The following is a 27,966-nucleotide window of genomic DNA, read 5'->3' on the forward strand; positions in this document are numbered from 1 at the left end:
AGGGGGAGGGAAAGAGAGAGTGTGAGTGAGAGAGAGGGGCGGGAGAGAGAGAGGGGAGGGGGGGGGAGGGAGGGGGAGAGGAGGGAGGGGGGGAGAGGGAGGGGAGATGGGAGGGGAGAGAGAGAGAGAGAGAGAGAGAGAGAGAGAGAGAGAGAGAGAGAGAGAGAGAGAGAGAGAGAGAGAGAGAGAGAGAGAGAGAGAGAGAGAGAGAGAGGACTGATCTTCACGCTATTGCAGTCTTGTTCCGTTCCACGGTACCAATTGATTGGCAAGCGCAGAGGCTCCTAGATGCTTGATAGGACGAAACAGGACGGCACTTCAATTTATTTACATACAGTTTAAAACTTTTCTTCTAGATACTAATTTGTGTATCTCGTCGCTGCACGACTACTGAATGTTGCATTTGTCTCGAAAAGTGAATCATTTTGCAACGCGGAATAGCCACTCAAAGATACGAAGACTGATACAAAGTGTTCCGCGAGTGAACTTAGTTAATATCAGTAGGCATGACGTCAGATTAAGACAGTTTAAAAAAAAGATCCCCCACCCCGTCTAACTCCACGGTGTGAAAATGAACACAAATGCTTCAAGTTTAAGAGCATCAGGACAGGACTCTGAGTTTATCATAGCCTCTATGCGAATATCGTTGCTTATAATGGATCAATTGAGCACAGTATGGTACTTAGCAGTTTTAGCGATGACCACGTTATTATCGCGTAACACTGCGTGCAAACAGCTACTCAGATTACGAACAACATTAGTGGATTAATAATTGTTCTTGATCGTTAGGCAAAGAGACAAATGCGATTAGAAATATATTATTGATCAGACCGCAGCTTCTGTTCCTCCCCATTGCAGTGCAGTTGTAGGGGATATGAAAGTCGGCAGGCAAACCAACGCGAGCTTCACAGTATTTCCGTCCATATGCATTCGCTACTCAGTAGCTAATCAGTTAGACTGATATCCTGGAAGCGAAGAGATCAATTCTTGATATATTACGTAGCACACTTGTGTTTATATGTAAAGCGTTAGGTTTCAAACGTGTATCGAAGCATAAAATTGCAATAGGTAAGATCTGTCCTGTCCTCTAATAGAAATGATCGCTTTGAAAGCACAAGATTTATGGGAAACTTTAAATAACCAGGCATATTTATACGATTTTACAAAACACTGTCATGCCAGTGATTTATGAAACGCCAAGTGTCCCCCTTTATCTGAATTAAAAGTTACCCCGTGTGTTTAAGTGGTAAGTCGCCGAATAAACACCAGAAAACTCAGGACATTATTCTGATTTTGTCAATACATGGGACACCATAACATTATTATCTTGTAAAAATTCAACTTCAAATCTTGTCTTAAATCTCCCTTCGGATTTTTTTCTCTCTATCCGACTGCGTCTAGGAGCGCAGATGGACAGACACATGGCCGCCAACCTGCTGGAGGGGAATGTGACGAAGGTGTCCTCCACCTTAAACCGTGTCTTGCTTTGGTGGTACTGCAGTAGATTTCTGTACAAACCCATGGTGTGTAGACTTGCTCGCATGTTCATGAGTTCAGACATGTGAATAGCCGCGGGGTCACACTCTAATTAATGATGATGTTCTAGTATTCTCCCCAGCTGGAAGACTGCCTCCAAGAAACGAATCTGCCTGCTTTGACAGCTCGATAGTGGGTGATTGATGACTATCCAGAGACCATAGTCTACATAATATAATATCTTCTGCATAATTGCTTCTATTTACAGATGAAAGTACGTGTTCTCAAATTGAGTTACTCTTTGTAAAACAGTATTGTGACATATTTATCTTACTGTTTAAAAATAATGAAAATTACCAGCATTTAAAATATCCAGGCAAAACCGTGACCGTAACGCTGTATGAAGGATCATGCAGATGAATAGTTGAAACAGTCGTATCTTCCAATTAGATATATGTGATCTGTAAAAAACTGAGAAGATTATTATTTTTTAAACTTTCAGAATAGCGTTCTCCTTTAGGCAAATTAATCAGTAAACGACAGTTTCTTAAAGCAGCCAATTAAAGAAATATTAAATATGTGCATGGAAAGTTTCTTTCATACTTGGAAACCATAAATCCAGCCCAATGTGCTCATACCTTAATTGCAACATTACTAGGATATATTTCTGCAGATGCACACTTGTTTATGATGTTTACAGGATAGATTAACAGCTTGCGTATACAGATAATCACCCTTTCCATTCCCATATTCTCAGCCCATACTTACCTCCGATTAGAGTCGACAGAGGATTGTTAAAATACATGTGAGGGAAAACACACACACACACACACACACACACACACACACACACACACACACACACACACACACACACACACACACACACACACACACACACACACACACACACACACACACACACACACACACACACACACACACACACACACACACACACACACACACACCTTAAATGTTTAATGAATTTCGCCATCAAAGTCTCTTCCAGATATTTGTGACTAGATACAAGCCACTTATACTGTGTATTCTATTTGTATAATATGAAACAATATTATTATAGATTTTGTGGCCCAGGTTGTAAAACCAAAGCCAAGGGGTTTCATCGGAGTAACATTTGACCCCATCCTGCCTAAAGAGGTTATTAGTACTGGTAAGCAAATACTTGATCAATGAGAGGTCTTAATGAGAGGCAAATGGGGTTGTGACGGCTGATAAGTTTCGGTAAGAAATACCAGAGCTTGGCAGCGGAAGGTAACGCAGAGAATGGCGGAAGTAATGATCAGAGTTGGAGGAACATAAATACCCGGCAGGGTTATAGGTTTGGGGAAATTGTGGCGATGGGATGGATGCCATGCGCGATCATAGAGGAGGCAAAAGCCATCATGTCAAAATTCAGGCTTTGCTCAAGCGGGAACCAGAGGGCAGGGTGATGATGAGTGAACAGGTAGTGAGCAGCTAGGAATTAGGCAGCAGAACATGCTCGGCATCAGGTTTAGTGAAGGCAGAATTCGGCAAGCAGGACATTGCATTGGAATGGTCAAACGTCCAACAAAGAAATGCAACTTCTCGTGGCAGATGTTAAGACTGGGCTGGGGTAGGGTGAAATTAGGGCGCCTTGGTGCTCATGTCAAAGCTTTTGAGGGTTCTCCTCAATCTCAGGGAGTTGCGGGACAGAAGGGTGTCTCTGGATAGGCTTTATGATGGTTTTATTTCCCAATATATCTTTGCAAGGAATTGTCCATACTGTATGCGGGGTAATATTACAATGCAAACACTCTGGGTTCAGATTATATAATGTCTGAAAAGCAAAATCAGTGCTTATTAAAATTGTGATGGGAATGATTTCCCTCCTAGTTGAAGACCACACATTAAGGCTCTGAAGTAGACAGACAGAGAGAAACGAGATGGAAAAAGCTCTTGCAAGCACATGCCGCTTGTATATATCCCTCTTCCTCTTTAAACGCGATTGCTTTGGCGAAGATTCCAAGATACGATCGGCTACTAAACTTCGCACAAACCTATTAAATATCTATTAGCAATGCACGAATGAGCAAGCGAGTTCCTGGTAATGGAACACACACACATTTCAGAGCGCAGGTCACCCGTGTCAAGTGGTTTCATATCAAACTGTATTAGCGGGTTGGCGGGATTTAGTGACACCTTCCTACATAAAAGGAGAATGACTCAAGTACAAAAAAAGCACGATGCTTGTAAACTGTTGACTCTGAAATCGAGTTCGACGATATTTCATGACGTTGAATATGCATCAAAGGGCAAGTTTAAACAACTATCAGCTATATATAACAACATTTTATAACTTTTTGTTTACTGTAGAAAGTCAAGGTTTTTACGGCTATTAAAAATAGAAAATTTCCCCTATATCCTCCTGCTTGTAGCATTAACATGCCTGCAGCAGAACACTGAATATGAGAGGAAAAACTCTTTAAAAAATCACCACTTTAGGTGGTCTACCAGGCATAATTTCAGGTAAATAAATGTCTCAAGCTTGAAGAAAGTGTATTCAATGCATAAGCAAAAGTTTAGATGTCCTAACATTCTTACAAACAGGTAACTTGAGGAAGTGCTCGCGCACTTTCTGAATCCCCTTGCATTGCGTGGTTGGCTGGTTTATGAAAGATTTAGTTACATTAGTGTATGCCTTTACACTATAAAAAGAATGGCAAGAGCCCACTGAAATTGAGTCGGCATTGTTCATGTTAAAGATTTAAAGCAAATGTGACATTTGCTGACAAGTAAAGTGAGCTGTACATGTTGTTCATTTAGGGCTGCATCACAGGGCTGAACGCAAAAGCGAACCGTCAGTGTCCATTCCCACCCGTTCACTCTTCCCCTGTCTAGGATATCTTTCCTCCTTTGCCTATTGCACAATCCCATTCCAAAGGAATGAGCGGAGGAACTAAGTTACTCACGGCGTGGTAACCAGTACGGGCTAAAGCAGAAATGCATTCGAGTAATAGTGCCACTTAAAACCAAGCGGACCATTTAAATAAAGGAACTTGCACATTTTGAGCGCAGACTTAGCTAAGCCAGTATGATTTTTAAAACTTAAAATAGCCTTGATTCAACACCAGCGCACTTTTGTTGAAACACCACTACAACCAACCAACTCTTAACACAGTTTTAATTTTTTTAAAAAAAATTTCAGTTCCTTTCCCATCACGGTGAGCATCGCTTAATCGAGGAATTCCGCACCGTAGCGGATTCTATTCATTGTAAAGCTGGTATAACACCTGCGAACATAATTTAAACTTCTGTTACTTGTAACTCAGTTCTTGTTTAAATGGATGACGTTCCTCAAATCCAGGCTTAATGGCATTGATAATGTAGTATTCACCCGCTGAATGGCACTGATGGACGAATATCTTACCTTGACAAACAAAAAAACCCCTCAGAATTCAGGTACAAAAAGAACGCACCTGAAAAACACAGGATAAATATCATTCATTTTATTCCACAATCTCCCAAGACTGAACGTGATTATCCAATTTTTACCAATGCCATTTTAACCATCATTACACTCCTCCCGAAATAAATGTTTTGCAAAATATCATTTACATTGAAAAGTTTTAAGGATGTTTAATTGCAAAATAATCTTAGCTACAAAAGCACCAGCGAACAGGCATGCATAGTCACAAGATAAATGGCTGCTTGTTGTGTGTTTATGATTTACCTGTTCCTCCTCGGAGTTTAGAGATCGTACGCTTCCATTGGCATTCTTGCACCTTCAGGAGGTAAATTGAGTTGTCGTTACGGCCCCTGCAAAGTCTCCGGATCTTATCGGTGGTGTCTGCAGCAGGAGAAAGGGAGAGCTGATGTAGACATTCCCCACTCTCTTTCTGTTTCACAGTTGGGGAAATGTTTGAAGCCCCGAGCTCCACAAACACTCCAGTCAAACCGTGACGTACAGGAGCAGCACAACTCCCTGGCTCACTCTCCTTAAAGTATTCCCTTTGGAGGAGCACCTATGATCCGAATATGAGGCACGATTGCCCGTTTACTAACATTCACCCATCTCAAAAAATTCCACATTCCGAATTGAAACTATGCCCCGACATAGCCGGTCCGTCAAAAGAGCTGCATGGGGCACTGGAATTTTTTTTTTTCTTGACCAGAGTAGCAAAACTAGAGGAGAAAACTTTGTGGGATTCTCGGTTCCCCCTTCCAGACTCCCATGAGCCCAAACACCAGTGCGTCTCGCACTTGTTAAACGGAATTGCGGCAATGGCTCCTTTCTTGGTATTCATGACAGAAACAACGACATTTAGACAAGGCAGATCAATACAATATAGTCAAGCTATTAATCCATGATTCAAACAGCGCCGGCGTTTACCTTCGGACCAATCCTGTCAATAATGTTTCTCATAACTGTCAGAGCCGTCAGCAGTTTAATCATTAAAACGAGTTTGCGGAGAATACATCTTTAAAAAAAACTCTTTAAAAATGTCAACTAGAAGATAAATTTGTGCTGAAGCTTTGAATTATGTTTAAGTAATTATCATTAATCAATAAAATGATTGGATTATCATTGGCAGACGACTTTGTTTTTCTGATAGTTTTCATCTATTTTTTCCTTCTTTTCTGGCCAGACTTAGTTATCAGGACAATTAATGAGATACTAAGTTGGATATGTAAAATGCATTTTAAAGTGAATTTTATGGAACTACTTGTTTGTAGACACGAATAAATCTATATAACAATTATCGTCAGTAGTTATAATTCTGCAGAAAATGAGACGGAGAGATCTTTAGCCGCAGAAGCTCTGCTGGCCAGTCACATAAATGTTAATGTATGTACTGTATATATGGCTGTCTTGCCATCACTGGCGTTGCTACAGCCGTGTGACAGGTTGACTATGCTCTCCGTGAGCAGTAGTGAGAAGTAGAGTGCATATATGCAAAGGAGTCATATGGTCGTTCTGCTGCCACTCAGTAATTGCTAATTCCAGGATCTTTATTCCCCCTTCAAAATTACGACTAGGCTGCGCGAAACACCCCGTTTTCTGTTATGCTGGCACAGTCGAAGCACCGGATACTCATTGACCTCGGGGTCATTTTTTGCGATAGTGGAACTTCACACATTTCCACCAAATACATATTTTATTGAAAGCTTTTAATACTTTAGACATTAAATTTAGTTTAGTATAAACTTGAATGATTTTGAGAATATAGTTTTCTAGTCGGTGTGGAATAAATCTCCATGAAAGGAGGCTTTAGTATTTTTTTTAAAAAAAGTCAGAGTATGTAAATTAATCTTGAAATGTGCAGAGTGATCCATTCCATGTTTTCAATTTGTCAATATCCAGAAGAATTTAATTCTGCAAATATTGAAACAGAAAAATCTTTAGCTGCAAAATCTCTGCTAGCTAGTCACATACAGTAAATGTTAATGTATGTACTGTATATATGGTGGGTATCATATAGTCAAAAAATTAAAAAGAAGGCTGGAGTTTATTTAGAACAGGTCATTCTGTCTGCTTATGGAATTGTAGTCATTGTTATATTAAATCAACTAAAGCAACGACATCATTCTGTAACAGTTGATCATTATGGGAGACCATCATTTATTTATTAAAGTAAATTTCAGAGTAAATATATTATCAACATTTACTTGAAATTAATTTACTTGCAAAAATTCACAGGAAAATAAAGAAATACAATAGAATTTATGAAAAACTATACATAAACAAAAATATGTAAAAGAAGACAAATCATGCAAATAATAAAATTTAAAACGAAGAATAAATAATACTGAGAACTTGAGTTGTAGAATTCTCGAAAGTGAGTCTACAGTTGGTGGAAATTTAGAGAAATTATTTAATGTTCACTTGTAGGCACATGATTAGTAATACAAGATTAAAAGCGCAGAGCAAAAAAATCTTGTAATTATATTGAAAAACAAAGGATGAAATGAAGACACAGGTTCATGAGCTCAGAGTAGTTTCAGGATAGATATGTGTGTGTATATATATATATATATATATATATATATATATATATACACACACACAATCACATGTTAGATATACATACATATATACAAACACATGCACTATGTAGTAACATTTCCTGGCTTATCCTTCCATTCGGCCTACATAAGAGTAAGTTATACTGTGAAGTAAATAGCAGATTTTAAAAAAAAGAAATATAAAATGGCATTTGTTGGTTTCTAGACATAAATACTATTCAAAATATTAAATCCAACAGCTCTGTAGTCCTGCAGGCATCACCACTACTTTACAACGTATATGGAATGCAAAAAAAAAGATATACCGTGGAGAGCATTCTAACTTCCAGCTGAACCATGGAGAACATTATACTGGTCACATCACTGTCTGGTATGGAGGAGCCACTGCACCGGATCAGAAAAAGCTGCAGAAAGTCGCAAACCTGGCCAGCTCCATCATGGGCATGAGTATCCAGGACATCTTCAAAAGGTGATGACTCAAAACGGTAGCATCCATCATTAAGGGCCCTAATCACCGAGGACATGCCTCTTCTCATTTCGACCATCAAGGAGGTGGTACAGGAGCCTGAAGCCACATACTCAACGTTTCAGAAACATCTTCTTCCCCTCTACCATCAGATATCTGAGTGGGCAATGAATACACGAACAGTACCTCAATATTTTTCCCCTCTCTTTTTCACTACTTATTTAGTTTAATTGTCTTTTTTTAAATATACTTATTGTAATTTATAGTTTTTATTACTATGTATTGCAATGTACTGCTGCTGCAAAACAACAAATTTCATGACATATGCCAGTGGTATTAAACCTTATTCTGAATCTGAATCTGAATCTGACTTGACAACACTTGGCATATCTCTGGAAAAATCTTACGGTGAAACAGATTAATAGATCATAATAATAACAAGGAATAGTAAGTCACTTGTTAAAACTGGTGCAGAATATTTAACTGTTCAGAATAAGAATAACGTTTAATACCACTGACATATTTAACTGTTTAATATATCACACTATTATTTTACAGAGGATCAAACCCTAGTTTGACATTAGCCAGCTTTGCTGTTGTTACATATAATCATTAGCACTTATTCTGGCTTATATACAGTGATGTTCTATGCAAGTTCTTGAGAAGGCATTGTTTTTCTCATTGCCCTGAACCATGCTGAGCCGAATTAAAGTTGTTACAGTTTAAATAATTAGGCTTGGCAAGTTCTTGAGAAGGCATTGTTTTTCTCATTGCCCCTGAACCATGCTGAGCCGAATTAAAGTTGTTACAGTTTAAATAATTAGGCTTGGTTTGATATGTTATAATCGCTTCTTTTTAAAATCCTGATGGAGTGATCTCACGTATAATTGCTATTATAGCAAAACAACCTCCATCACATCATGATTGTGTAGTCAAATCCTGTGTTCAGTAACTGCAACATTTGTACAAAGGTTAGCTTAATTACAAGTTCTCTGATTTGCACATTCCCCATATATTCTACACAGCAATTTATATCATTGCTGTGGGCAGTGGAGCGTTGGTATAACATCCATGGACCAACAACTCAATCAGGATGTTCTCACCACAATACTCCCTTGGGTGCAGCACATGACAAACAGTACACCTACGATGTAGTCAGCTGACACCACAGCTTCAGTTCCCAAAGCTTGTCCTCACAAGCTGCATTCCAAGCCTGCATTTCTCCCAGTATGTTGACACCATTGATCCCTAGGGCTAATTAAGACACCCCTCGTAATCACTTTCCTCAAATAACTACAGTTAAAACTGTCCTCCTGACAAAGTAATATTTCTATTTCCGGTGGCTCTGGAATCAAATAACATAACTCAAGGTGGTGTTGGATAGAAAATAAATATTTCAAAATGTAAGTACCTAATGTAAGCATTTGCTGTGGTAAACAAAGCCTTATTAACTGCAGTTGGAATTATGATACACTTATCTGAGGTTTCACAATAAAACATCCAAATAGATAAAAGTACCATAATATTTATTTCTTAGAACATTATACTGTGATGATAATAAAACACTTATCAAATATTAATAGCATCTATCCTTTTAGTAAAATAGCGACAATAACAAAGTTTTAAACAATTATTTAAATAAATTATTCTGTAATTAACTTAACTAAGTTAATTGTTTAAATCAACCTTAAACAATTATTCTGTACTTTATTATTTGTTAATATTATTATTATATTTATTATTATTATTAATTATTATTGCTAAATGTGTTTTTAAATGTTGCTGCTGTAATGAAGTAATTTCCCATCCCAGGATCAATGAAGTACTTATTATTATTATTATTAATCAGTTTCAGTCTTAGAGCCTATAAAACTAAAATTTACACACCAAAACACATTTCACTCTATCATTTCTATAACTCATATTCTCAACTGACCAGCTTACAGAAAATAAGTTAACACAGATTTTTGCCATATGTGCAAGTAATGGTTGAGCTCTAACCTGTTGTCAGCTGAGTAACGAACAGCATCATCAATACTTCTAGAAGTTTGTTCAGTAATACTCAACATTGTCAAATCAAGGTAGGACATACACAGTAAATGGTATGGCACTGAAAAGTGCAGAGGGACAAAGGGATCTGGGAGCTCAGATACATAATTCCCTGAAAGTGGTGTCACAGGTAGACAGGATTGTAAAGAAGGCTTTTGGCATCCTGGCATTTATAAATCAAAGTATTGAGTATAGGAGTTGGGATGTTATGGTGAGGTTGTATAAGACATCAGTGAGGCCAAATTTGGAGTATTGTGCACAGTTCTGGTCACCTAACTATAGGAAGGATATCAGTAGGATTGAAAGAGTGCAGAGAAAATTTACTAGGATGTTGCTGGGTCTTCAAGAGTTGAATTACAGGGAATGATTGAACAAGAGACGTGATGTAATGATGCAGCTCTATAAAACTCTGGTTAGGCCACACTTGGAGTACTGTGTCTAGTTCTGGTTGCCTCACTATAGGAAGGATGTGGAAGCATTGGAAAGGGTACAAAGGAGATTTACCAGGATGCTGTCTGGTTTAGAGAGAATGGATTATGATCAGAGATTAAGGGAGCTAGGGCTTTACTCTTTGGAGAGAAGGAGGATGAGAGGAGACATGATAGAGGTGTACAAGATATTAAGAGGAATATACAGAGTGGACAGTCAGCGCCTCTTCCCCAGGGCACCACTGCTCAGTACAAGAGGACATGGCTTTAAGGTAAGGGGAGGGAAGTTCAAGGGGGATATTAGAGGAAGGTTTTTCACTCAGAGAGTGGTTGGTGCGTGGAATGCACTGCCTGAGTCAGTGATGGAGGCAGATACACTAGTGAAGTTTAAGAGACTACTAGACAGGTATATGGAGGAATTTAAGGTAGGGGGTTATATGGGAGGCAGGGTTTGAGGGTCGGCACAACATTGTGGGCTGAAGGGCTGTACTGTGCTGTACTGTTCTATGTTCTAGGTTAGGACGTTATTCCTTGGAGTGTAGAAGAATGAGGGGGGGTTTGATAGAGGTTTACAAAATTATGAAGGGTATTGACAGCGTAAATGCGAGTATGCTCTTTCCACTTAGATTAGGAGAGATAAATACGAGAGGACATGGTTTTAGGGTGAAAGGGGAAAGGTTTAGGGGGAAACATTAGGGGGAATTTCATCATTCAGAGAGTGGTGGGAGTGTGGAATGAGCTGCCATCTGATGTGGTAAATGTGGGCTCACTCTTAAGTTTTAAGAATAAATTGGGTAGATACGTGGATGGGAGAGGTCTGAAGGGTTATGGACTGGGTGCAGATCCATGGGACTAGCGGAATAAAGTTTCAGCACAGACTAGAAGGGACGAATGGCCTGCTTTCTGTGCTGTAGTTTTCGATGGTTCTATTGTGTACTCAAGCATCACATGACCTCGAAATGGCATCATTACTGTGACTCAAACAGAAATTGAGAAAAGGAGTGGTCATTTCCCTTAAGATCCAGGGAAACAGTTGATTGAATATGACACCAAAAAATCAAAGGGACACAGAGTTCATTGGCAGGTTTGGGGAAATGATTGAAGCATTCCCAGAAGCACACCAAGATAGTCGCAGTGGGTGTTGCTCAATTATTACACGACTAAACAAGGAAAGACCTTGACGTATTTTCCTACAGTTGTTCCATCAAAGACCATCTATTTATCAGAAGATCAAGGATCAGAGCTGAATTTGTTCTTATTTACTTACCATATATTACTATATGGAAGATTATTTGGTCCATCTTGACATATGCAAGTTCCATCACAGAAATTCCATCAATTCCATTCTTCCCTCTGTACCTCCCTTAAACAAATCATGCTTTACGTTAATCATTTTGATAGTTGAACATTAGAGTCAAGTTGCAAATGATAATAAATGGATGTGATATTGAGAAGGAAAGCAAAATAGTATAAAAGCTACTAGCAACCTATGCACCGGATAACTAAGCTGTCCAGACAGGCCGATGTGAGGCAATGCACTTTACTGAGGAAGCACAGAAACATCACCCACTGCTCAGGTGTTATTAAACTGAATTGGGCTGAAAACTGCGTAGAAACTCATCTATTTCCTCAAATCAGCATTGAATAGCTTTCTGTACTGGATTCCCACGTTTCATCTTTGTTTGTCTGCAGGGAGAAGGAGCTCAGCCTGGTGCTCTGACTTACCAAAGTGTGGGCGATGGAGGGGTGGCTCTTTAATGGTGGTGTAGCAATAGTCAAGGGGGTTTAGGCCCTGGTGGGACAGGAGACATACTGGCAATTCAATACGAAACTTACTTTGAAATTTTTGAACTATAGTGGTATTTTGGTAGCACAATCTTTAAGATGGCTAGCAATAATGAAAAGGGTTATCATTCATTGAGTGTGAGGTAGACTGTCATTGGGATAAGTACAATGAGCTTCCATGCCAGATACTGGCTGACATTTCACTGTTAAAAATTCCAAGATGGATGAACAGGAACTCTGTAGACTGCCATGAGGATAGCTGAAGTGAAAAATAAATCTTACGTAAAAGATGTACATTATTACATACAGTAATATTTAGCACATCTTGTAAATCTGTCCGCCTTTCTCGAATGCAATAGTGCATCACTGATGAGCTTGCAGAAACTGGTGCAATTGATCCAGAGAATCAATATAAACAGATTTGAATTTTACATTGAATGGCCCAATGTAGTACTGTAATGATAAACAGTTTAATTCCCTGAATTTTGTTCCACAGTAGGTTGGCCATCATAGAACTGCATAAGAAAAAAATATTTTAATATAGTTACTGTTGGAACTACTAGATACGCTAACTATCAGATGCGCTAACATCTGATAGTATAGAAGAATCTGAATCATATTTCATCTGATAAAGATTGATCTCGGGAAAGTGGAAGGTAAAAGAAGAATGGAAGTGCATTAATCTGCCCAGGTTATAGGCATATTCTCATAAACTAACTGTAGGAATAATGAGCAATGAATAATTTCAGCTGGTTGCATCGCCATCTGGTATGGAGGAGCCACTCTGCACTGGATCAGAAAAGCTTGCAGAATGTTGCAAACTCTATCAGCTCCATCATGGGCGCTGGCCTCCCCAACATCCAGGATACCTTCAAAAGGCGATGCCTCAAAAAGGAGGTGTCCATCATTAACGATCCCCATCACCCAGGACGTGCCCTCTTCTCGTTGCTACCATCAAGAAGGTACAGGAGCCTGACATCACACAAATTGAATTGTAATAGGTGATAGGCATATTAGAGTCATAGAGAAGTACAGCACAGAAACAGGCCCTTTGGCTCATCTACTCCATGTTAAAAACCATTTCAACTGCTTATTCCCAGTGATCTGTACCGGGCCTATAGCCTTCCATATCCTTTCTATCCATGTACCTATCTGAACTTCTCTTAAACGCTGAAATCGAGCTCGCATGCACCACTTGCTCTGGCAGCTCTCACAACTCACCAAATGAAGAAGATTCCCCCCATGTTCCCCTTAAACTTCTCACCTTTCACCCTTAAGGCATGACCTCTGGCAGTAGATCCACCCAACCTCAGTGGAAAAGCCTGCTTGCATTTTCCCTATCTATACCCCCAATAATTTTGTACTCCTCTATCAAATCTCCTCTCAACCTTCTCCGTTCTAAAGAATACAGTTCTAACCAATTCAATCTATCCTTGTAATTCAGGTCCTCTGGACCCAGCAACACCCAGCAATTTCGTCTACACTCATTCAACCATACTTACATCTTTCCTGTAGGTAGGTGACCAAAACTGCACACAATACCCCAAATTAGACCTCACCAACATCTTAAACAACTTCAACATAACATCCCATCTTCTGCACCCAGTACATTGATACATGAAGGCCAAGGTGTCAGAATCTGTTTTTATGGCCCTATCTACTTTTGCCACCACTTTCAATGAATTATGGACCTGTATTCCCAGGTCCCTTTGTTCTATCACACTCTTCAGTGCCCGACCCTTCACTGTGTATGACCTACCCTAGTTGGTCCTACTGAAGTGCAAAACTTTGCCCTGGTCTGCATCCCCCTGAAGGAAGGCACTGAGAGACACTGCTATTTGGAAAAGGGATAGCCCTCAATGTGGAATTTAAATTAATCCTGAGGGGAACAGGCTCCAGGAAAATTGAGGGGTGGAGAGCCTTAATATTTTGGGCTGTTGGCACTCTCTATTATATAGGGAGACTGGGTAGGGTGTAGTGAAGGTGGTCTGTTTTCTTTGAAACTGCTGTGGAATGAAGAGGGAACTTGTGTTACCTCCAAATGGGCAGGTTTTCCTCCAGTCTAGTGTCTTTATAACCTTGCACACCCTTAAATCAATAGTGGGAATAAGCCTCAGGGTAGGCTAATATGGGAAAATCCTGAAACTATCTGTGCATAGAAGTGATCATGACTTCATCTGGACCTCCCATATCAACATTTTGTTTCTCCAGCACGACAGAAATGCGTATCCGGTCTGGGATGTGTGTGAGCAAATTGGACATTTAGTAGCTGGACTAGTATTTTCCACATCAGGAATGCTCTTGGCCTTCACCTTTAGCCAGAGGGTGGCAAACCTGTGCAACTCATTGTTACAGACAGCTGTGAAGGTCAAGTCATTGTGTATATTTAAAGTGAAGGTTGATAGGTTCCTGATTAGTAAGGGAGTCAAAGGTTACAGGGAGAAGACAGGAGAATGGGTTTGAGAGGGATAATAAATCAGCAATGAGAAGACTCGATTGGCCAAGTGACCTAATTCTGCTACTATGTAATTTCATTATTTAACTATCTACAACCAGTGCAGCGGTTGATAGATTACTAGACCATGTGGATAAACAAATAGCAGAGTACTCATGCATTGGAACAATAGTTCACAGATAAACTTGGAGAATAGCCCTAAAGAAAGAATAAGACAAGAGAACTTCAAATTATAATATGGAAAGCACTTTCCATCAGACTTAGGAAAAACTACTCTGGTGTCAATAATTATTTTGAGGTGGTAAATAAGAGTTTTCTCAAAATGGTGAAACAATGTACTGCTTCAGTAGAAGTTTCAGTCTGCAGTCCTCTCACCTTTTATAAAGTGTGGCTCTTACACTGTACCAGTTAAAACAAAATTCAATTACTAAAGATACCAGAAGCAAACAGATTAAAAATATGTATTATCATTTGAATTATTGCCAATATGTCTTCTTCTGCTATAAGTGTTGCAAGATTTCCATGAAACTTGTACCACTTCCTCTCCCCTACCTTCTTATTCTGGCTTCTTCTCCGTACTTTCCAATCATGATGAAGTGTCTTGGCCTAGAACATTGACTGTTTATTCCTTTCCATAGACGTTGTCTGACCTCCAGAGCTCCTCCAGCATGTTGTATATTTTACTCTGGATTTCCAGCACCTGCAGGATCTCTGAGGTTTAAGATTTCTGTGTTCCTCATTTCTCTCACCTTGTGCAATTACTCCTACATTGGTTTCCCTCCCTCATGCCTTTTTCAAAATCAAGGATTTTCAAGATCACCTGGCATTTATTCTTGTTTTGGAAGAGTTTAATAGCGTGCTTTGAAATTTCCAACACAACAGAAATAGAACCCTTTGGGGAAGCATAATGCCATTGCCTGCCTTGCCTGTAGGTGTTAACTCAATGTCCTAATTTGAGAATAATAGCTGCAAAGGAATTATAAAAAAAAGGATAAAACTTGTTGTGCATTATGACCTGTGTAAAGCACTTCTCTAATTACTGCACTTTGCATCAGTCCCTAGGATGAACACAGTTTTTCATAAATTGCTTTTGGAATGTTACATAAATCACAAGCAATAACTGGGAATAACTAACAAAGAGCTTTTTTTTTAGAATCCATAATCTGGTCTAATTGGCCCACTGTGCTTTTGGTGCATTGCCCACTATCAAAGGTGTTAAAGCTGCCAACATCATCATAAATAGACATTGCCTTCACTGACGGTTAATTGGCTCCAAGGCAAAATATAAGGCAAGATTTATACATCTAATATTAACTCATTAAAATATCCTCTTGGCAACATTGTTTGGAAAGACAAGAGGTTTGATGCATAAGCTGATAACATGAAATGCCTTCTCACCATGATCTCTTCCTTTACTTCCAATGTCTTTAGTTTGTCACAGATAGAGATATGCACACAGTAATCATTTAGCACATTGAGGATGCACTTGTATATTCTATGTATGTTCAAAAGACATCAAATTTAAATGCTTCTGGGCTTGCTCGGCACTTATATAGAGCATAGAACATAGATCAGTACAGCACAGGAACAGGCCATTCAGCCCACAATGTTGTGCTAAACCAGCTAAAAAGTAAATCAATAACACCCCAAGAACTAATCCCTCTTCCTTACACACTGTCCATATCCCTCCATCTTCCTCTTACTTATGTGCCTATCTAAACATCTCTTAAAAGCCTCTAATGTATTTGCCCCTACCACCATACTGGGCAGCTCATTCCAGGCATCCACCACTCTCAGTGTAAAAAAACTTACCCCTCACATCCCCTTTGAACCCTCACCTTCAATGCATGCCCTCTGGTATTAGTCATTTCAACCATGGGGAACAGATACTCCCTGTCTACTCTACCTACACCTCTCATAATCTAGGAAACATCTAACAGATCTCCCCTCAGTCTCCGATGCGCCAAAGAAAACAACTCAGGTTTGTCTAACCTCTTGTGAAAGCACACACCCTCTAAACCAGGCAGCATCCTGGTAAACCTCTTCTGCACTCTCTCCAAAGCAATTTAGTTTGGGCTGTCCCTGAACCTTCCAGCTAATGGTTATTGCGTTGTGGTTAGTGTGACTCTATTGTAGTTCAGAGCATTCTGGAGTTCGGGCGTCATTCTGTAAGGAGTCTCTATATGTCCTTCCCATGGAATGAGAGGGTTTCCTCCAAGTGATCTGGTTTCCTCCCACAGTCCAAAGATGTACTGGTAGATTAATTGGTCATTAATGTTGTCCCGTGATTAGGTTAGGGTTAATCGAGGTTGTGGGGTTGTTGGGGTGGTGTGGCTCCATGCTCTATCACTAAATAAATAATTTTAATTCATGTAAAGTTTTGCTTACCCATCACACTTGTGTAAATCAATCTACACAGACTCACAAGCCCACAGCCTCAGCTTTAAAATTCTCATATGTACCTTTAAATTTCCCCATGCTCTGCATCTATATCCAGAGACCCCATTGCCCTGTCATTTTCTTCAGCTAAAATGCCGGCAAGGTGTTTGTGTTCCTCATTCTGCCAACATTAGTCACCCTTCCTAACCACCCTCCCCACTCCCTCTTTTGAAAGTATCCTCACAGACTGGTATGGCAACTGTCCCACCCAAGACTGTAAGAAACTGCATTTTGCTCAGTCCATCACAACAAGCAGCCTCTCCTTTCTGGACTCCCTCTTTATTTCACCCTGGGAAAGCAGCCAACATAATCAAAGAAGAAGACGTACAAAGTGCTGGAGGAATTCGGCAGGTCAGGCAGCAGCAATGGAGAGGAATAAACAGTCAACATTTCGGGCTGAGAACCTTCATCAAGACCCTTAATCGAAGAATCCTTCCACCATGGACATTTTCACTTCTCTTATATCAGGCAGAGGATACAAAAGCTTGAAAATACACACCACCAGGCTCAAGGACAGATAAAGTTCAACTCTTGATCTCACAGTCTAACTCGTCATGGCCTCTGCATGTTATTATCTACCTGTACTGCACTTTGTAACTGTAATTTCCTATTCTGCATTCTGCTATTGCTTTATCCTATGCACTACCGCCATGTACTAATGTTTAGAAATGATCTGTATCGATGGCATGCAAAACAGTGTTTTTCACTGTAAAGAGGCAGCATGGTAGTGTAGGTGCTCTGGTTTCCGCACACAGTCCAAAGACGTACCAGTTGGTAGGTTAATTTGTAATTGTAAATTGCCCCGTGATTAGGCTGGGGTTAAATCGGGGGATTTCTGGGAGGTGCAGCTCGAAGGACCTACTCCACGCTGCATCTCAATAAATAAATAATAGATAAATAAAAAAACATTTTGGGCATGTCATAAAAACACTCGCAAATTTCTACAGATGTATTGTGGAGAGTATTCCAACTGACTGCATCACTGTCTGGGATGGTTGAGGGTGGGCACTGCACAGGATTGAAATAAGCTGCAGGAAGTTGTGAACTCAGTCAGCTCCATCATGGGCATTAGCCTTTGCAGCATCCTGGACATCTTTGAGGAGTGATGCCTCAAAAAGGTGGCATCCATCATTAAGGAACCCCATCACCGAGGACATGCCCTCTTCTCATTGCTGCCATCGGGGAGGAGGTACAGGAGCCTGAAGGCTCATACTCAACAATTCAGGAATAACCTCTTCACCTCTGCCATCAGATTTCTGAATGGGTGTTGAACCACTGACGACTAGCTTGGCCTGAAATGTTGACAGCATTCTTTTCTATAGGTGCTGCCTGGTTTGCTGAGCTCCTCTAGCATTTTGTGTGTGATCACTACCTTACCTCACTACTTTTTTTCCCTCTTCTTACTCTACTTATTTAACTTATATATATATATATATATATATATATATATAAATGTTTGTGTGTGTGTGTGTGTGTGTGTGTGTGTGTGTGTGTGTGTGTGTGTGTGTGTGTGTGTGTGTGTGTATTTATTTCTGTAATTTACCGTTTTAAAATTATGTATTACATTGTACTGCTGTCACATAACAACAAATTTGATGGCATATGCCAATGATATTAAACCTGATTCTGATCTTCTTAAATACATTGTTGACAATTTTTTTTCTTGACACCATTCTTTACAAAGCCCATGAGGGTTTTACTACGCTCCAGTTGCAATATTTATCTATTTTTTACTAGGGCTGGGTAACAGGCTCTTCCAGCCCAATGACCCTGAATGACCCAATTACACCTCTGTGTCCAATTAACCAACGAATCTGCATGTTTTTGGAATGTGGGAGGAGAGCAGAGCACCCGGAGGAAACCTATGTGCTCACAAGGAGAACATAGAACTCCTTACGGACAGCGACAGAATTGAACTCGTGTTACTGGCGCTGTAGTAGCATTATGCTAACTGCCATACTACTGCGCTGCTGCAAGTATGTTATAAAAGATAAAAGTATGTTTTTCTGCTATAAAAGTTACTTACGGCCTGATGTTCAGAAATGTGGTTTACTTCATTCCCATTATTTTGAACCAAAGCTTAAACGACAGTAGTAATAAGAAAAAAAAATCTTACATATAACATAAAGCCTTTGGTTATTGCAAACTGGAAAATGCATTAATGAAGGTTGCATAGCAAGCAAGCGCAAACTGCGTATGATAATATTCATAGTTTGTTTCAGTGATGTTAAATAATTTATAAATGGAAACCAGGGCACTGAGGTAACCTCCATTGAACACTGGTGTGGGATCTTATATTTTGCGTCATGGAGCATACAGAACAGAACCAGGCCCTTCAGCCCATCTAGTCTGTGCTGAACTGTTATTCTACCTAGTCCATTGATCAGCTTCTGGACCGTAGCCTATTTATAAACGTACTTACAGAAACTTCACTTAAATGTTGAAATCGAACCCGCACCCACCACTTCCTCTGGCAGCTCACTGCGCTCTCACGTCGCCCTCTGAGTGAAGAAATTCCCTTTGAATATTTCACCTTTCATCTTTAATCTATGACCTCTAATTCCAGTCTCATCCAACCTCAGTGGAAAAGCCTGCTTGCATATCCCTTATAATTTTGTTCTATCAGCTCTCCCCTCATTCTCCTACACTCCATGGAATAAGGTCCTAACTTATTTGACCTTTCCCTGTAAATCATGTCCTCAAGTTCTGGCAATATTCTTGTAACTTTTCTACTAGAGAGCACTAGCTAGCCACCGATTTCAAATCTGCAGTTTCCAAAGCACTAAAAAAAGTTTGCATTTAATGTGTCTGTGTCAAAACCGGAGTCTTGAAAGAAGTGATCTTGTTGCACATCTTGAGAATGAACCTAATGCTTCAATATAGTTGCAAGGTCTTGCAGGAGCCCTTCAGGGTAGCTAGGGAGAACGCCACTTACTGCTACAGCAGCTGGTTCTCCAGAGCCGGGAATGTGCATTTAGTAAAGTTTAAAAAGCCACCTGTATTGTGTTTCCAAGATCTTTTAGGCTGCACGGAAAGTTTGTCCTCTGTTAATGTCCTGGTACTGATCTGAAATGCAAATTGGCTTCTTTCAGAGAGAAGGGTCACCAGCTGAACATCTTCCTGGTTTCAACAGTCCAATCTAAATTATTCTTTAAAAAGCAGAGGAGATGGCTCCATATTAGTTTCACATAAGAGTACTACCATGGACAGCTTTGGAGCCAAGAATATCATGCTGACCATAATTATGGGAAGGCCTACAGACTTAGAAAGAATTTATATTTGCTCATGGAATATGCAACACTCATTGACGTGGATATCTAAAGATCGGGGATATCCAACCAAATGATGCATGCTTATGCATCTATCTGCCTTCTTCCTCCATCTCCTGCACATCTTCCTCAGCTTTGTTTTCTCCAGCTGTTGCTGCTTGTGGCCTTCGGCAGGCTTGTGTTGTGATGCTGTCGAAGTGCGAGGCTACTGGAGGCTCCTTTTTGGTGACTCAAGTAACTGAAGCTCACTGTTCAGCTTTCCTCTTACAAATTCAGGGAGGTACCCTTGTAGTTCCTGGAATCACATGGAATATGCTTGTGAGTATCCTATCACTCTGATTTCCCCTTGTCATGATTTGGTGTCTACCTAAGGACCAGGTGAGATGAAGCCTTCACTCCTTGAATAGGGAGCAGTAGCATCTTCTTCTTACAGTGTGCTCTGCCAGTTGGGAGAAATGGCATGAATGCTGCAGCCAGGGATTCATTGCGTAGGCAGAACGGGTCCATGAATGAAGATCAGGTCACAGCTCTCTCTTGTTGTTGCTTTTAAGAGCCTCAGTGTCTAGGTCCTTTCCTTCTTCATTTACTGGTGCTAGGAGTGTGGCTCTGAGAAGACATATAAAATATCTGGCTCTGGTGGTAAGAGGCCTTCTGTCCTTTTTCCAAGCTCCTTTGTCAAATTGCCCTTTACCCTATGCCTCCTCCTGTGGGGCCACCTTTGTAGCCTTTATTTCTCCCAGCGAAACTTGGTAAATATGAACAGTGCACTCACGCTGACTCCGCACAGGAGTCTCCTGGCCCCAGACTGAAGTGAAACAATTTGTAACGAACTCCCCAACTAAACTAAATGTGATTGATGATCCCTTTAAATAGGACAGGTACAGGGTATGTCCCAGCTATTAAAGACTGCTTTCCTCTGAGTGGTCCAAACCAAGCATTAATTACATTTCTCCATTTAACTGTTCCACAGGGATTAATGCTTGAAATATATGCTCTACATGGACTGTGCATTGACATGTCACACAGGAAACCAAGATCTCAATGTATATAATGTGTAGAATTTGTTTCTACTCACAGTCCATGAATGATTTTTCATGAAACTAAATGCACAGTGCTTAAAATGTATGTGCTAGGTGATTAAATTTCTAGGCCATGATTTATTAAGTCTATTATTGCCTAATGTAAAAGACAATCATTCCTTAATTCATTGAGATTTTTTTTACAATTACCTTTAATAAAAATTCCTATCAAATTTTTACTGAATGTTTCTCAATACTGCTGGGCAACTTTAGATTTCTGACTATTTGCAGCCAGTCAATCATGGGTAAGCCTAGGCCATCCACATTCACACCTCCATCCCAGTGACACCTCCCAATCCTGGTCACGCACCTGGGATAAGCAGTAGTATACATACAAGAAGCTGGCCGGTGGTGTTGTGGCATCTACACCGGTCTTCAAGGCGAGTTGTCCCGGATTCGAATCTGGCTGGCTTCTTGCACGCTTTCCATCTGTGCTAGGTTGAGCAACCTTGGAAAATACAGACCGAAGTGCTAAAGGAAGGGTGAGGTTGCCGCCTGATGTGCCACAAGGCATGGAGAGGAATAATAACAACAATACACAACAAGAGCCAGACCCTTTATTTGCCACAAGCCAAACTCGAATGAGTAATCAAAGACTCTAAGATACAAAAAACTGGCAGATATTAGAATCTGGAGTAAAAGAATCAAGCTGCTCAGGAACTCAAATGGTCAGGCAGCATCTGTTGAGGCCAAATAATAATCAATGTTTTGGGTTGAAATTCAAATTTTCAACCACGTACACGTACAAAAGCTGGATGAACTCAGCAGATCGGGCACATTCTTTTGAAATGAGCAGTCAACGGATGCTGCCCGACCTGCCGAGTTCATCTAGATTTTGTATGTGTTGATTTCACCACAGCATCTGCAGTGTACTTTGTGTTTTCAACCACATACGATGCTTGACCTTCTGAGATCGTCCAGCAGTTTGTAATCAAGGCCTCATTGTGCCAAACCCCCAAGAGCTAGGTGCAGGAGCAGATGTAGGTACTAAAGGCCTAGAGGGAAATTAATAGTTGGCAAACATTTTTCTTTGTCCACTGTTCTGAGCCTTGCAGAAGGTCCTCATCAGATGAGGTCCGGGAGTCCCCTGGCCATTCTTTCATCTCCAGGTCTAATACGCAGCTTTTGTCTCTAGCAAGTGAGCCTGAGATTACAGGGAACATACATATATACCATGAGCAGTCATTATTCCACTCTGACATACCGCTACAGGATAATTTTTACAGCATTACAGCTATTAATGTAGTGAGGAGTTTGGACAATATCTTGAGTTTTATATGTGAGTTTAATTACCTCAATAACTTGATAAATAGAAAAATAATTGATGTAGACATATACTAGTAAAGATAATCTGAAGTTGTTTGAAATTGTTTGTTTGGTAAACATTTCTCTTATAACTGAATGCATCAGAACTTGATGCATTATGTTAAAGATCAGCATTTATTTAAATTGATCCTTTGATTCTCCCCCCACTTCCGAATAAGTCTATAATCAAAATTTCCACCAAAAATATCTGCAGTCTTTTCCTCATTGGCAAACTGTAATTATCTTAAAAATATGCTTCTTGGACATGTTGCGGAGGGTGCCAGAAAAAACAATATTGCTCTGATTTTTGCTTTCCTGGCAGAATTAAATCATGCAAAAGAGAAAAAAAGGATAAAATGTGTACAGCGGAATTAAATCGTTGACCAGTTTACAAACACAAGGTAACAGCTTGACCAAAATAGTTGACACGGCAGTCAGTTCCTCAAAGGATTTTATAGTTGCCAATCCTTGTTTCTGTGAAAAAGATGACTTCCCGTCAAAGGATCACTTGTAATATTCACAAATGCTTTCAGTCACCCCCATAACGCGTGATTCGAAAGTGAGCAACAAACTGCATCCAGCCTATCATTGTGAACATGTAATCATGTTTAAAGCAAACACTAATTTAGGCCAATTAAGTTCTAATAATTCAACAGGTTTTTAATTAACCCTCAGGTCACAAACCCCTTTGTAATTTAACAAAATGGTGATCAAGATTTTAATACCAGAGGCTGTGCAATTTGATGGATTGATGGAACATACTCATGCAATATTGCCCGTTGTTATGTTTACAAAATTGTAGGCATCCAGCACCCATACCAATTAGACTGACAGCTTGAATATCTTACAGTTCAGAATGCTGCTGGTAATTAGTTCCTAGGAAACATTGCCTTTCGCCACAAGGTAAACTACCTTCCTCCCTTTAGTGCAGTGGAAATAAAAATCCTGAGCTACTTTGGAGATCTTATTTGAAGATTTTGCTAAATCTTTAAATTATTTTTCAAAGTATCAGCAATATTTAATTTTATCAGCAGATGAAACGACTCCCATAGCTCTTTCTTGCTTTGTGTATGGAACATAAAACCCAATGTTGTAAGATTTATAAAATTTCATTTACAGAAAGGATAGCTTTTCAGTAGATGTTATTCAGCTGAGACGTTAGTTAAATTGCATTTACATGGTTCATACGTGAAGTCAGGTGCCAACTATACAGGCAATGCCAAGAGAGTAAATTTGGCATGGTTTTTGAAGTAGTAAATCTAATACTGAAAACAGAAAAATAGTGCAAACTTTGAGCAGATCAGGCAGCAATGGTGAAAGAGAATTCACATTTTAAGTTGGAGATCTTTCATTTCAACTGGAAAGAAAAATCAAAATGATAATTTTAAGCCATGGAGAGGAGGCAAGAGGAATGGATAGAACCAATAAATTTTATGCATTTGGCCAGTCAGCATTTTGCAACTAGCTACTAGGCAAGTGTTAGGAAAAAGTGTCATATTTGCATTAATGATTACTGTAAAAGTTAAAGATTCTTTTTAGCTTTTATCTTAAGATTCATCCAAGCAAAATCTTACTCCAATTTTGCAAGCAGGACATTTGATAATGTAAAAGCATTGCAGTTTAAAGAGAAAATAGCTCGTGCAACAATATTTGGAACAGATCAACTTTCAGCCAAGGGAAGAGCTTGAGTCCTCGTCCGATCGAACTTGACACCAACTAATTCCCATATAAGGAAATTTTATGGAAGCGTGTCTTTGTGTGGTTAAAAACTTGTAAAGATAATAACAGAATTGACTCAGGTAAGATTTCCACCAAATGTAACTATTCAATTCATAGAAAACAAAAGGTAAAAAGGAAGCAATTATGAGAAAAAATGGTTAGAGTCTACAAATTCTTCTTGAGTAATTATGCAAATGAATTTGGAACAAGTATCATAGATGGATTTCTTGGGAATTTAGTACTTTCAGAGAAATATGTGTAAGGATAGTAGGCAGAAGGTTTAGTAGAAGGTTTAGGCAGAAGTTTATCTAGTTTAGTAACAATTCTGTGCATTCTCATAAAAATTCTTTTTGTTTTTGCGTATGTTAGTTATTGACAGATTTATGGAGAACCCGTTCCTTTTCATACTGTTCATAAGAGCTCTTGGCAAAGAACAATGCCATCTGCATTGTCTTTTATTAACATTTGTCCATGTGTTTGAAAACTCCTTTGTATGGATTGATTCACAGATTGGGCCGTAGAAATAATAAAATACAAATTCTATGTAAAAAGGTCACCTCTCTATAAAGACAGGAATAAAAGCAGGAGTAAGCAGTGACTATATATTATTCCTAGGTGTGTTCAATTACTGTTATCATAAATCACTGAAAAATGGCCTCAGGGACTTCCATGACTTTCTAAAAGCATTGAATATTTTTACAATATTTAATGAAGTCTAGGGAAGCAGATAAAAGCAAAGGTGCCTAAGCAGGTGAAAATACTCCAGGGTTTATATCTGGATACTAAAGAGTGACTTGAAAATCTGGCTCTAATGTGGATCATTGAAAATCACATAAGGAGACTTTGCTTCTCATAACTTATATAAAATACCTTAACTTCTTACTTTGCTTTCCTTTATGTCCTCAAAACATTGTGTTGTAATTACAAATTTCAAAGAAGGGAGAATATAAAGAGAAAATACTGAAACTAATGGGTGCTTTGGTGTTAAGAGAAACCAGCGAATTGCCATTTTAAAACATACAATTCAAACAGCTTAGCTTATTTTTGTTATTTCAGAAACTCATCTTTAAAACAATTTTTGCTGATTTACTCTCTCAAACCTATGGCAATATCCCGTGTAGTCTCAAATATGATTTACTGCGTCTCTGGCAACAATTTTTTCTGAAGCGGTGCAAATGACAGCCCAAGAAATGACAGGATGGTTTATTTAAAATCATTCTTTTTTTCATTCAGTTGTGTTTTCTCTGGACACTAATGTTTCTTTGTAATCTGAGTACATCAATAATTTAATCGAGACAGATTAATATGAAATGAGAAAAGGCAAATCAGAATGTATTTGGATATTGTATTTATGATACCTAGGCAGTTGACCAGACTTTTCCATTAGCCTATCTCTGAATGTGTAATACTGTACAAGCTATTGTTCAAACTCTAAAAGCAGATGCTGTCCCCAAACATATAATATATATAGTTCATTGTGTTGCCTTAGAATACCTGGCCTAAGTTTAATGAATTTACACATTAAAACAGTGCTAAGTATAATAGATATCCCCTCTGTAATTGTGTTTTCTGTGTATATTTCAAAAGAAATTAAACATCATAATGTAATTTTATGATACATGCATGCTTTCTTTCCAAATAGAAAAGCTTGAATCCAATCTTCTATCAAAATCTCCTCCTCCAACTACTTGGGATATGAAACTAATATTCAAAGCTTATTGGTATTTTAAACTAGATACCCACATTTAAAAAAATTGGTGACTAACAGAAGGAAGAAAAGATATACAAAAACTTTCAAACAATTTCAAAGTACTGCAAGAATGGGAGGTTCTAATAATAAGATCTCATTCTGCATACAATTTATTGATTTTCTTTGTGAACCTGATTTCTGAACTTCTTCGCTGCATTGCAAAACACAAGGATTACAAAACGCATTTTTTTTAAATCTGTAAATCCATATAAACTAAAATTGCAGAACCAGAGACAATAAAGGGATTTTTTTGCCATGACATATGACGCATCACCTGTCAAGCCCTCTCCTACTCTTCACACAGATCCCAGGTGTTGTGAAATAATAGGGTGCCCAGGTGATAGTCTCTCCGATGTTCAGGGGATTGGACCCATTGAAGACAATTGCAACACTGATATGGATGACTCCAAACTGTGCATCAGCTTAAAACTGATCTATTGAAGTGAGGAAAAACCTTACTGAAACTGTTTCAGTTCTATAGCTTTCCAGCATAATGCACAATCTAATTATTTGCTCTACATTTAAATTGTGCATCCTTCAGAAATACCGTAAATGAAAAATGCATTTGAGTGCATCAGACATAGATTATATTCTGTTTAGAACGTACCTTCAGTTGCAATACTGCGGATTGATCAATAAACCATTATCTGCACCTTGTTCTGATTTAAAAAATGTAGGGGAAAGTCCATTTACTTTTCGCAAATAAGAAAAATCCACAAAAAATAACTAAATGGAATAGTGCAAGACTATTGTTCTACTGCCACTAACATTTGTCAACATAACATTTCAGAAGTAGCTGAAGCAATGAATCAAGCCTGTGCTTACAAAGCCTTCATTTACTGTTTAATTTCATCATTTTTGTAGACCACAACACTAGGCTGCATGCTCTATCCATCCCTGTAAAATGCTGTGTCGACACCCTATTGCAGGTAATCACTAAAACTATTGACAAGTTAACCAAAGCTACGCATGCCTTTTTACATCAGTAACTAAAAGAAGGGTCAATTTTTGGTATTTATGTTCAAAATTAATTTAAACAAGAAAAAATATAAGTAAGCAAAAATGTCTAATCCCCACATCTAAATTATTACAGCAATTATTACATTTATCTTTTTAAATTTTTTAATGGAGTGCTATTTTCTTCCAAAATACTTATTTGTTAGTCTTTGTTAAGAATAGTATTACATAAATTCTATCGTATCTCTTTATTTGCCTGTAAATGCCTGCAGGAAAATGAATCTCAAGCTAGTTTACGGTGACATATCCATACATTGATAATAAATTTATTTTGAAATTGATTGTTAATACTTTGTCACAATTAGTAATATGATAAAGAAGAAACTCGGCTAAGCATTTTCTAGTGGAGAGCATCACACATGGGCGCCATGTTAGCGTGACGGTATTACAGTTTGTAGTGTTCCGGAATTTGGAGTTCAGTTCCGGCACTGTTTATAAGGAGTTTATGCATTCTCCCCATGAATCGTGTGGGTTTCCTCTGGGTACTCCAGTTTTAATCCACAGTCCATTGACGTACCAGTAGTTGGTTAATTGGTCACTGCAAATTGTCCTGAGATTAGGCTGGGGTTAAATAGGTGGGTTGGTGGGTGGTGCAGCTCATTGGGCCAGAAAACCTGTTCCGTGCTGTAAATAAGTAAAATAGAGATGCTTCACTACTCCACTGGTAATAACTTCTGAAAAATTCTCTCTTTTAAAGGGCATTTGTTTGAAAAGACAGTG

The 27,966-nt window shown here is 39.0% G+C and overlaps 1 long non-coding RNA gene across 1 annotated transcript; it reads right to left on the minus strand.

Moving 5' to 3' along the window:
- Positions 1 to 174: 174 nt before the first annotated feature.
- LOC140713983 (uncharacterized) lies at positions 175 to 5,335 on the minus strand. Its single transcript, XR_012095796.1, has 4 exons — positions 5,192 to 5,335; positions 4,889 to 4,937; positions 1,834 to 1,947; positions 175 to 291 (listed from the first exon to the last, which is right to left on the minus strand). It is a non-coding gene; the product is annotated as an uncharacterized lncRNA (long non-coding RNA).
- Positions 5,336 to 27,966: the final 22,631 nt, after the last annotated feature.

The sequence above is a fragment of the Hemitrygon akajei genome, chromosome 20 (assembly GCF_048418815.1).
Source record: "Hemitrygon akajei chromosome 20, sHemAka1.3, whole genome shotgun sequence".
Taxonomy (NCBI): Eukaryota; Metazoa; Chordata; class Chondrichthyes; order Myliobatiformes; family Dasyatidae; genus Hemitrygon; species Hemitrygon akajei.